Source organism: Lissotriton helveticus, chromosome 8 (assembly GCF_964261635.1).
Source record: "Lissotriton helveticus chromosome 8, aLisHel1.1, whole genome shotgun sequence".
Taxonomy (NCBI): Eukaryota; Metazoa; Chordata; class Amphibia; order Caudata; family Salamandridae; genus Lissotriton; species Lissotriton helveticus.
This window is the reverse complement of record NC_136069.1, coordinates 169,857,402-169,869,679: the sequence shown is the minus strand read 5'-3', so window position 1 is coordinate 169,869,679 and position 12,278 is coordinate 169,857,402. Positions and strand designations below refer to the sequence as shown.

General features: G+C 47.7%; 1 protein-coding gene across 4 annotated transcripts in view; it reads right to left on the bottom strand.

Annotated features, from left to right (window-relative positions):
• BRWD1 (bromodomain and WD repeat domain containing 1) overlaps window positions 1–12,278 on the bottom strand; it is a 2,464,655-nt gene that overhangs the window by 2,414,276 nt on the left and 38,101 nt on the right. The window lies entirely within an intron of this gene.

The window sequence follows — 12,278 nt, the reverse complement described above, 5'->3', positions numbered from 1 at the left end:
ATAGCACTTCATTCTAGGCATTGCGATGCCTAGAATTCGAGGGACAAGGATTTTACCAATTTTAGGACCCCACTACAACATGAGCACAGAATCAACATGTGGGATATTGCCAATCAAATTAGGGCCAGATCACTGCATTAGTCTGTGTGTTACACACAACCAAAAACATTTAGAGTGATTCACTTGTTTTAATCATTTACTGTGTAACATTGTCAAATATGGGTTAAGGAGATCTTGGGAAATTGCAGTGTGAACTAAAATAACCATGTTTTGTTGTCTTCAGCTTAAATGGCACATCCTCAGAGACCACCACAGCTTCAGTAATGGTGGCTGCTTCATAACAGACTTTGCATTTCTTTTAAACTTTTAAATACGCTTATTTCCCCACTGTAAGGATGTCCGTGAAGCGGGCACAGTCTCTATTACAGAAATCTGCCTGCACGCTTCCGCCTTTGTTTCGCCTCCCTCCCCCATCTTTACGCTTCATGTGGCTTTGTTTTTTTATAAGAGCGTCGCGCTATAACTTTGTAAATATCTCCGTTCCACCCGGCCTCCAGCTGCACCAATTCCCACGAGGCACGCGCTGCCTTATGAAACAAATCTGGTCTCATTCACATACTTAATAATGGTAGCCGCGCGTCTCGTTTCGCGTTTCTCAATCAACTTTTTTTATTTACAGGTAAAGACCGCCTCAGATGTTCTGGAACGTGCACTTTGGGCTGGTTCCTCGCCTTCCGCCTTGAAGGCAGGTTACTGGCCGGCGAGGGGGTTAACTTTTTAGTGCGTCTTTCTGTGTCTGAGTACAGTAGGAGGAGTTTTCCACTCCCAGTGCAAAAGCCTGCGAGGTGAGCCAAACACCGGGGACTGTTTTGGATACATTTGTTTTTTGGAGCCAGTGCCGCCACATGAACAGAAGGACTGCGGAAGGGGATGCTGCAGAAAGAATATCGGATCTGCATGCCGCTCAGCGTGGAGTAGGTTAGACGGCCATACTAAGAAGCAGCGTGAGTTAACCGCTCACCATTGATATCCTTGCGCAAGTCAGTATTTTGAATCCCCCTGCAGCGACTCAGCCTTTCACCCTTCTGAGGAGGAGGGAGGCCTTCGGTAATGCTGCCCAAGATGCATCTAGCAAATGAGTAGGAGAGGGACTGGGGTGTTGTGAGGGAAATAGAAAATGTAATTAAATTGGATTAACGTGCTACTGCCAAGGAGCATGTGGCACTCGAAAGTTAGGGTTCAAGCCCATATCGGTCCTCTAATAGAAGTATCCAAGCCCATGCCGTTCACTGTTTTACATGCGGTTGTGCTCTGGTGTATCCGTCCAGTTGCTTGCATTGAAATGACACAAGGTTACAATCTCTAGCATGTCTGAGGCTCTTCAATGAAAATCCTAGGTCTCAAGTAAAATGGACTATCCTTGTGCTGCTTTTCATCCTTTCAAGGGAAATGAAATGAGAACATTCAACTGGCTTAAACATGACGTGGCTTTATGGTACCATCACAAAGCAGACTCAAAATATTGGAGTAAAAATAATGATTTTTGTCAATTCTGTCTTATCAGCCAGAAGATTCCTTAATGTCAACCTTTACTTCAGAAGAAGAATATAAAATAAAACAAGCATTTGCAATGCTATGGGTTGAGAAGCAAGGCTGGCAGTACCTGCGCCTCTTTTACTACCAGCCTCGCTTCTCGTACGCAAGCACCATAAGTACAAAGTGCATGTTCACGCACCACTTGCAGGTTCTCAAAACATATGTTATGTTAGGTTATGTTAAGGTTTTATAAAGTGCGACGTCTGCCCCAGCTAAGATGCATCCCGGCCATAAATAAATGGCATTGTCATTTACAATGCCAATAGCTTAACATCTCGGATATGTGAGACCTATTGCATTGCAAATGCTTGTTAATATAAAGCACTTTGCCTTAAGGCTTGATAGGTCTACCCTATGAGTTTCTTAAATATATTAAAAAAGGTAAGATTCAAAATTTGCCATAAGCTTGAAAGGCAAAGTCGAGTTATCAGCTTAAAACATGCTCTACCAGCCAGCAATGGCAGTCTGGGTGTCATGTTTGACCTAGTCTCACTTGTGGTGGCACAACCAGTGAAGCAGTCCACAAGAGGTACTTAACTTACAGGCCCTAGGTCCCCCCTGGTACTATATAGTAGAGTTCAAGCACATGCACGGAAGCCTGGTCAATAGGCATCCGTCGTAGGCCTGGTCGTAGGCCTGGTAATGCATCACAGTCCTTAAACAGCTTGAAATCCAGCAACAGTAGAGTAAAAAAAAAGTGTGGGAGTATGGGAGAGAGAACCAGCAAAAAGGGCATAGTTTCATAGTGGGGCGAGCTGGAGAAGTATGGACAGACTGCTGATGGCCCGGCACCAGCTTTACACTATCAAAACAGTGTGGGTGAGGGTGTAATGGATCCCCAACTGCTGAGCCGCCCCAAAGAGCCTGGTGCTAGAAAGGCAGTGCAAAACAGTGCAGCCCTCAGCCAATACATGGGCTTATTTATCAGTGTCAAGAATGGGGTTATTAACTAGAGAGAAGGGCACTCCTACCAACTCAATAAACCACTCGGGTTAGGTGAAAACACAATTTTAGAGGTATCTCTACTCAACCCATGTTAGCTATGGCACAAACAGCAGGCAATTCCCAAAGACGCTTTGTTGAGTTGGACCAGTACCAAATATTTTAAAGTAAGAATACAACAGAACGAAAATGTAATGAGCAAAAAGACCACAATCATTAAAATTGTTTGAAGGAAACTAGAGATTTTTTTTAAAATAAGTTTTATGGCAATATGCATATCACAAAAGTATGGTTTGCAGGAGACTGGAACCTTGGGTGCAATTTCAAGTCCGACCACGCTGGACCGGAGGTTGGATACACCAAGTGGGTCACATACACAAAGCAGGTCAGACAAACCAAGCAGGTCGTCCGAGTCAAAAAATGTACTTTCAGACTTAGGGCCTGGCTTAGAGATTGACGGACGGGTTACCCCATCACAAATGTGATTGATAACTTGTATGCCATATTACAAGAGCATTATGTCCAATAGCAGTTGTAATACAGTGGACAGGATATACGTCTATTTTGCGATGACATAACCCGTCCGCTAAACTCTATTTCAGGCCCATAGCCTCCAACTGCTGGAAAAGTTACTTCTGGCCAGGGCTGCAGACCCCATCTCAGACAGGCTCCTGGGCAACAAGTCCCTTGCAGGTTCCAATCCTCTGTGATCACCTGGACCCTATTGGAATGAGGAGTTCTGCTTTTTGAATCCCTAACGCAGACAAATAGGAGGCCAGTCCATGACACTTGGAGAGCACGTCCAGTCCATGAGTACAGTCCTTGAGTGAGTCCTCTTCTTCCAGCAGAAGTCAGGAGTCATTAGCAAGGCCATCTTGAGGTGCAGTGTTTCCAGTCCAGGAATGTTTTGAAAAGATAGTGGTTGAGATGCTAGATTTATCTTGTGCGCTTGCTTGAAAAAGAAGAAATTCTAGCACCCAATACTAAGTTTCTCCAGGCCCTCCACCTTCTTTTGCAGCACTTCCTATTTGCATTGCTATAAAATTAACCAAGAAGTCCTGGTTTCAAAATGTCAGAACTTAGCTGCGACCTGGTAGGCAATTTTTCAGATCCTTACCCAACACAGTTTTGGGGCACTTAACTTTCATCTGACAGGGGCAAAACTGATCAACTCCCATACTGTGACAAGAGCTAGGCTGCGAGGGTCATAGAAATGTACAGGAGAAGCCCTCCCTGCCATCTTTAAGTCACAAGTAGTGCTACACCTGCCCTTTGTTTTGCAAACGGCTCCTGTCCATTCCATATAACTAATTCCTGCTCAGTGGTCATCAGGTTACACGCATTTGCTCTTCCTGGACCCAAAGGCATACTATTGTCCTCCACCTCAGTCAGCCATGGATATGTATTCCAGCTCTGGATGTGTTGTGAGGGACAGAACCGGTTCTGGCTCAGGTAGCATAAAGCATATTTTTACAAAGGTCTATTAAAATTATCAAAATTACATTTCATCATTACGTCGGATTTTAAAAATTAAGTAGTAATAACTTTGAAGCATTTTTCTTGCATGTGATTTCACCTGCGACACCTCAGACGTATACACAACCACCTTCATACAACTGTCAGCCATGCTCCTCAATGAATGATCGATCGGGAAACACTCCACTGAAATCTGCGACCTCCTCAACAGCAACACACCCGACCTTCTCTTCCTGACCGAAGATTGGCTCTACCCAACAACTCCCACAACAGCAAGGAACTTTTCAACGTCGTCAAAGAATTCACCAACCCCACCGCAGCATCTAACGTCATCACCCCCTCCCAAGACCTCTGCGACGCGTTATCCTCCTTCTTCTACAACAAAATCGCCAACATCCACAACAGCTTCGAGAACACTCCCAACGATCAACCCTCCCCACACCCCTCAGATCCCACTCCGCCAACTAACTACCTTAGCGCCTGGAACCCAATCACCACTGAAGACACCATCCGCCTAATGAACTCAATCCATTCTAGCTCGCCAACCGACCCCTGCCCCCACCACATCTTCAACAAAGCTGACTCCATCATCGCACCCCATCTTCGTGATGTCATCAACTGTTCGTTCAACTCTGCCAACTTTCCAGAAAGCTGGAAACACGCCGAGCTCAGCGCCCTCTTGAAGAAACCCACAGCAGACCCCTCTGAACTTAAAAACTACCGACCCATATCCCTCCTCCCTTTCCCCGCCAAAGTCATTGAGAAAGCCGTCAACAGCCAGCTCGCCGCCTTCCTTGAATCCAACAACTCCCTCGATCCATCTCAATCCGGATTTCGAGCCAAACACAGCACCGAAACCGCCCTCATTGCAGCAACAGACGACATCCGTACACTACTGGACAACGGAGAAACTGCAGCCCTCATTCTACTCGACCTCTCCGCCGCTTTCGACACAGTCTGCCACAGCACCCTTATACAACGCCTCAGCAACATCGGCATACAAGGAAAAGCCTTGGACTGGATCATCTCGTTCCTCGCCGGGAGAACTCAAAGAGTCCGACTTCCCCCATTCAACTCAGAAGCCACAGAAGTCATCTGCGGAGTACCACAAGGGTCATCACTCAGTCCCACCCTCTTCAACGTTTACATGAGCCCACTCGCATCCATCGCGCGCCAACACAACCTCAACATCATCTCTTACGCCGACGACACCCAATTAATCCTTTCCCTCACCAAAGACCCGAACACCGCCAAAACCATTCTTCACGAAGGCATGAAAGAAGTAGCCGAATGGATGAAACAGAGCCGCCTAAAACTCAATTCAGACAAAACTGAAGTGCTCATCCTAGGATCCTCACCTTCTGCCTGGGACGACTCCTGGTGGCCTTCCGCTCTGGGCACAGCACCCACACCCACAGACCACGCACGTAACCTTGGCTTCATCCTAGACTCCTCTCTCTCGATGTCCAGACAAGTTAACGCAGTCTCATCCTCCTGCTTCAACGTACTTCGCATCCTCAAAAAGATCTTCCGCTGGATCCCCCTCGAAACAAGAAAGACTGTGACCCACGCACTGGTCACGAGTCGACTGGATTATGGTAACACACTATACGCCGGAATCACAGCAAAATTACAGAAAAAACTCCAACGCATCCAAAACTCATCAGCGAGACTCATATTGGACATCCCTCGCCAAGATCACATCACCGGACACCTAAAGGACCTCCACTGGCTTCCCGTCAACAAAAGAATTACGTTCCGTCTTCTCACCCACGCACACAAGGCCCTCTACAACCTAGGACCCGAATGCCTCAACACTCGACTATCCTTCTACAAACCCACCCGCCAACTAAGATCGTCCAATCAAGCCCTCGCCACAGTCCCGCGCATCCGAAAATCCACTATGGGTGGCAGATCCTTCTCCTTCCTGGCTGTCAAGACCTGGAACTCACTCCCCTCTCACCTCCGCCTTACTCAAAACCACATCTCCTTCAGAAAAGAACTTAAAACCTGGCTATTCGACAAATAATGTACCCCCTCCACAAGCGCCTTGAGACCCTCTGGGTGAGTAGTGCGCTATATAAATGCTCGAACTTGAACTACCCAGCCTCCAACATCGTTGCAGCCATCCCGCCAGCCTACAAAATCATACACAAGAACCAAAGCCACAAACCAGGTGGTGGACTTGCAATCAACTACAAAAATAAGACGGATTGCACATTAAAGGACTAGGACACCAATTTCATGCAACACCTCCACTTCAAAATAAGAGCAGGCTACAATGCCACCCTTAAGGGAATCCTCACCTATTGTCCACAGGGCGGAATTCTTCAACCACACTGCTACCCTCAGTTTCAGATCAACCAACTACATCCTCCTCTGGGACCTCAATTTCCACCAGAAGACACCACAAACACCAACTCCACGTCCCTCCTCGACAGCCTCAGCAATCTCTGCCTCACCCAGCTTGTTCAAGGACCAAACTACACAGCAGGATTTACACCCTCAAATCCATTTTCTCTTTCAACAAAAGAAACGCCACCACCCACACGACCCCGCTCACATGGTCGAACCACTACATCATACATTTTCAAGTTATACGCCCACCAAGTCAACCTACCAGAAAAACCCAAAGTACAATCAAGAGACTGGGAAAAATAGCTGAAGAAAACTGGGCAAGACCCTACAGGAACGCCTACCCAACCATACTGGGAACCTCAACACCAAGCTCTACAATAAATGGCTCGCCAACCACACCGCTCCCAACCAGAAACAAGAACTACAAAAACAGCAAACAACCAAGCTGGTACACGAACGACCTCAGAGAATCCATGCGCTACTGCAGATAACTTGAGAGAAAATAATGGCTCACAAAAACACCACCACAAAATCCACAAGCAAAGCAGCCTTCAACTTCTAACATCAACAACTACGTGACGCAAAGGAAATGGCCCTAACTCGGGCTCAAAGATAGCTCCAACAACAGCAAAGAACTCTTCACCATCGTCAAGTAGTCCTCCTATCTTGCAGCTGCCAACCGTGACATCATCCCCTCTCAAAACTCTTCAAACAAAAGATTGCCAAAATCAGAAGCATCCTCGACCTCGGGAAAACAGCTGCACTCATCCTCCTCGACCTCTCTGCAGCTTTCGATGCGGTCACCCACATGTTACTCATCAGAAAGCTTTAGCATATGGGTATCTGCAGATCAACCCTCTAGAAGCCACGAAACTAGTATACGCAGTTTCTAAAAGGGTAATCGCTTAGTCCAACACTCATCAACATCTACAGGATGCCCTTTACGGACATAGAGCCCATGGCATTAACATAGTGTCCTACACCGAAAACACACAGCTCATCCTCCCCCTTACTGACTCAACCAACACTGCCAAAGCTAACTTCACCAACTACATGAGCAACGTTGCTGCCTGCAGCTCAGGCTAAACCTTAGTCCTTATCTGCGGTAACAACTTCATTCCCTTGGACGTCTCTTGGTGGCCGCCCCAAACTTGGCCTCCGACCAAATCTTGTGGACCATGCTAAGAATCTCACGATCATCCTGAACACCAACCTCTCTATGAGAAGACAGATCAACAAAGTCTCGTTATCATGCTTCCACATCCTACGAATGCTAAGCACGATTTTCAAGTTGATCCCACTGAACATCAGATGAATTGTTACCCATGCTTTCATCACAAGTAGACTTTATTACGTAAACGCCGTCTACATCGGAATCCCAGCCCATATCCTACGCAGACGATAAACCACTCAGAGCAGTCACCCGAGTCATCCTGAACACCATGCTAAAAAACACCTCTCCACACCTCAACAATCTCCACTCGCTCCCAGTCCAGGAAAGATGGAAAGCTCAAGCTACTCACCTACATCTACAAAGCTCTCCACAACATGGATTCAGCATACCTCAACCACCACCTCGACTTCCACCAACCTACCAGACACCTTCGATCTGTATCCCAGGCAAAAGCACACCTCCCTCGCATCAAGAACACCAGAAGCGGAGGTCGCTTCTTTTCATACCTCGCAGCCAAAACATACACCTCAGAACCTCCCTGTTAGATTTGGGGCTCTCTAGTTGGCAGAGGTAGGTACCTTTGACCAAATAGGGACCCTTGCGTCTAGTCAGGGTAAGGGGGTACACTCCTAAAATAACCCCTGCTCACCTCCTTGGTAGCTTGGCATGAGCAGACAGGCTTATCTCAGAGACAGTGTGTAAAGCATTTGTGAACACATACAGTAACACCACACAAGTTGTAGTATAAAAATAAGTATTTTTATATATAGACTTAACACAATACCACAAACGACAAAAATCCTCAATACTGCAATTTAAAAATAGTGGAAATAGCCTAGTTCTCTTTCGATGGTAAAAGCAACACTTTAAGTTCAATGTACCTTTGGATGCGTAACGCTATACAACGAAAGTGTTGCAGGGAAGGGGATGCGTTGGTTCCTTACACGCAAGAACGGTGATGCGTCGGTTCCCTACTGCTGCGTAGGGGACAGTGATGCGTTGGTTCTTCTCTGCATGGGGAGGTGATGCATCGGTTTCTTACTGCGCCTCCATGGTGATGCTACCCGCAACACCGTGATGCGATGAAGATCCGGTGCAATGAAACAAAATGCCATTGTCTTCTTGATGCAACAACTATGCGTGTACGCCCGACGGCCGTGCGGCGACTTAACGAATCTTCTGAGCCGCGACAGGCCCTGCGACACGCTTCTCCGGTGATGCGTCGACGTCTGCTGCGACAGCGACACTCATCTGCGGCGATGCGAGGCGCTTCTGCGATGCGGCAGCAGCGACACCCTTCTTCTGTGATGCGACGTCAGCGGTTGCGGCAGTGTCACACTTCTTCGTGAGTCGGCCTTCCAGCTCCTTGCGACACGCAGTCCCTCCGAAGTCCCAGCAGAACAACAGGCACTTCAAAAGAACTCAGGAGAGCTGGTTGGTGAAGTCTGTTATCCCTAAGACTTCAGCAGGAGGCAAGCTCAATTTCCAAGCCCTTGGAGATCCTTTACAAGTTGATGAAAGTAGCACAAAGTTCCTTTCTCCTTTCTTTGGCAGTCAGGCAATCACTGCAGGCCAATCGCCCAAACAGCACTCAGCTTAGGGATAGTCTCCTCCTTCAGGTTCTCTCTGGTTCTTCTCCTCAGCAAAGGTCACCATGCCCTTATTAAAGGTGATCATAGAATTTTTAAAATAGGCTTTAATTACATCTGCCATGTGATACGAAAGTGCATTCAAACTGGATTCCATCCAGAGCACAGTGGTGCTACTAGCAGACATTTTTGTACTGCATGCGAGTGGTGTAAATACATACTGCAGCCCACATGATGAGGAAGGGTTCCCCAGTCCCTCTGGGACCAGATGACCAGGGTGGAGATACAGGACTTGCTCAGGTAGCAGAGGAAACATAGCGAATTTGAGGGTAAAACCCAACTGAAAAGAACAGCGCATAGCTCAGAGCGAAAGAGGAAGCCTAGACGAGATGTGGAAGAAAGGCGCGAGGTAAGGAGGGAGAGAGAATGAGCTCGCACTCAGGAAGCACAGCGAGAAAACAGAACAGCTTGCCCCCCACTTGAGGTGAGCGGGGGTAAGTACACAGCACGATCAGGGAAGAATCAGAGGTAGAATTAGATAAAAGGCTTCTGGCAGGGATCTGAGCCTCAACACATTTTAAACATAGAATAGGGGCTGACCAGGAAAAAGGACACCATGGTAGCCTGATGCTGACCCAACCAAGACATAGGAGAAACAGGAAAGCACTCTTGTGCGTACACAAGGGGAGCAGCAACGAAGACATACATGCTCCACCCTAACACATGGAAAGGACAAAAAGACCCCAATGGAGATAGTGGCCTGAGAGGAAGGGAAGATCGTTGAGCGGCATTCTGCCGCCTGCTAGCTCGCTGGGCCAAGGGAAAAGACCAGTACGATAGACCTTGGCAGCAGAAGGAATCCTTCAAACCAGAAGACGTGGCTACAGGGGGAGATTGCATCTGGCATGCAGGAGGAGATCCCAAGTGGAACTTCCCATACATGCAGAAATGCCTAAAAAGATGGGGAAATCATGTTGGGAAGAAACCAGTAGAGCTTCCCAAAATATAAAAATGTAACCCCTACTACAGAAGAGCACGTCAGGGACCATCTAAGTGCCATGGGCTCAGATGAATAAAGAAGGGCTAAGGACCTGCCATTGCTGGATGGAGTGGGGAAATGGATCTCATGTTTTGAGAAGAACACTGCAGGAATAAACCTAGCAATAGGAGATATTAGAAGTTTGCTAAGTAGTCTTAACAGAGTACAGACTAACACAGTGTTCACCTGAGCTAGCATCCTAGAACTTACGCTAACACCAAGCATGATGGGCCACATTTGATTCATAAAGGCACAAAATATGGAGGGCCCAGAGAAAAATGTGCCCTTACCACTCTGACATAGGAGGTTAACGGCTGCGACTATGAAGCCAAGGGAGACTATAACCGATTTCCTGACAGCCATGGACTGATATGGGCCCACAAGTCGCATTCTTTTACAATGTCCTCAGAAAGGGGCTGCTAACAGAGATACAAAGCGGATTGGACAGCGTGGTTGGTTAGACACCAAACCCTCACAAGAGACACAAGCCCATATATTGCATTATCACAAAAAGAAGCTAGAGAAGGATAGAGAAAAACAGGAGCAAGCCCAGGAGAGACACTACTAAAGTGACCCAACACAAATTGAAAACAACCTCCCTCGAGGGGCCCATGTTCGCCACAAGTGTGCAAGTGGCACCAGTCTTAAAGAGAGCTTTCACACAAACACAGAGCCCAAATGTGCAGTAAGATAAACATCCGGGAATAAGTATCACTCATTCACCCACATCCCCAAGCAATTGTACCAACCTCGAAAGAATGACCAGTGTGACAACATTAGGAATCCACAACTTTTACTTGCCTTTGGGGATTCTGGGCTGCTGTATGTGTTCTGTTGCTAAGGTATCCTCACTAAGGTTCGCCATCTTTTGGGCGCCTGCGAGAGCCAAAGTACCACTTCGCTGCAGATCCCCTAGGGATGGGTTGGCAGGCCACACCCCAGGGGAAGGCAATCTGACAAGGGAGCACAGTGACTCCAAGACAAAGAACTTAAAAACAGGCACCTAGGCCCCCTGCGTCCAAAATCAATAGGGACAGGTTCCAAGGACAACGTCGAATGGTCAACATTCTCAGGGATTCGGCCAGATACTAGTGTTTCCTGTATGGCACGTAGTCCCAACAGCGCCTCCAAAAATCAGAGGCCCCCTTTCAGTTCGAAAGCAAAGCTATCCTCAAGTGGCGGGAACCCGGCTTCCCATGCACCGGGATAGTGAAGATCCCATAACCTCCACAGCATATGTACAAGAACCAATAAATTGCCTGGCATCGGGATCAGACAAGAGTTTCACTAGGGTAGTCAGAAATCCCAGAATTGCGAGGTAATCTTGGTCCAGTCATCATTCCTAGGCAAAGTTCAGCGAGGATTCTTGGCCTTGGTCCCGGGCTCCCAAGGCACTTATGATCCCAGTAATTCCTTCTTTCATTTTCTCTCCAGTTTTTACATCCCCAAAGTCTGGTCGCTGTGCCATATCCCCCCCCAAACTGCAACAGGAGCATGCAAGCTAATTAGCAGTCCTTAGCCACGAGTCAGGGCACCACAGAGTCAAATGCACTGAAAAAATGTGGTCAGAGGTAGCGCAGGGTGCCTGGGGGAGGAGAGTCCACAAAGTCCATCAGAGCTCCAGAAGAGAGTAGAACTGAGAATGCTCTAACCCCGTATCAGACCTAGCAATTAACCAGACCTTATAATCCAGAAAGAGAAAAAAAAACACAACTCGGACACCACAAGACGGCATGATCAGGGGTATGTGGGGCCACAGAAAAGATTCCCGGCCCCGATCCACCTCATGGTAGCGAAATAATTCCGCAAGACCTATGGAAGCACCCAAAGCCCAACAAAAGGAGCCTAAAGTTAAGCCAAAAAGAAGTCTCTAGCGAGATATCTGGGGCCACGGGGGGGGGGGGCTTGGGGGAATATTGCACTCCACAGGCGGAGAACGGAGGAGCACATGCACGATCTTAGGGCACATTGCAGCTACAAACGCTCAGCAGCAACACGCCCTCCTCCTCGCATAGTCCCACACACATGTAGGTTGTATACAGCCCGCACCGGTGGGGCCCCCATACACACACCAGAAGAGAGAGCGCCTCAGGGTAACTGGAGC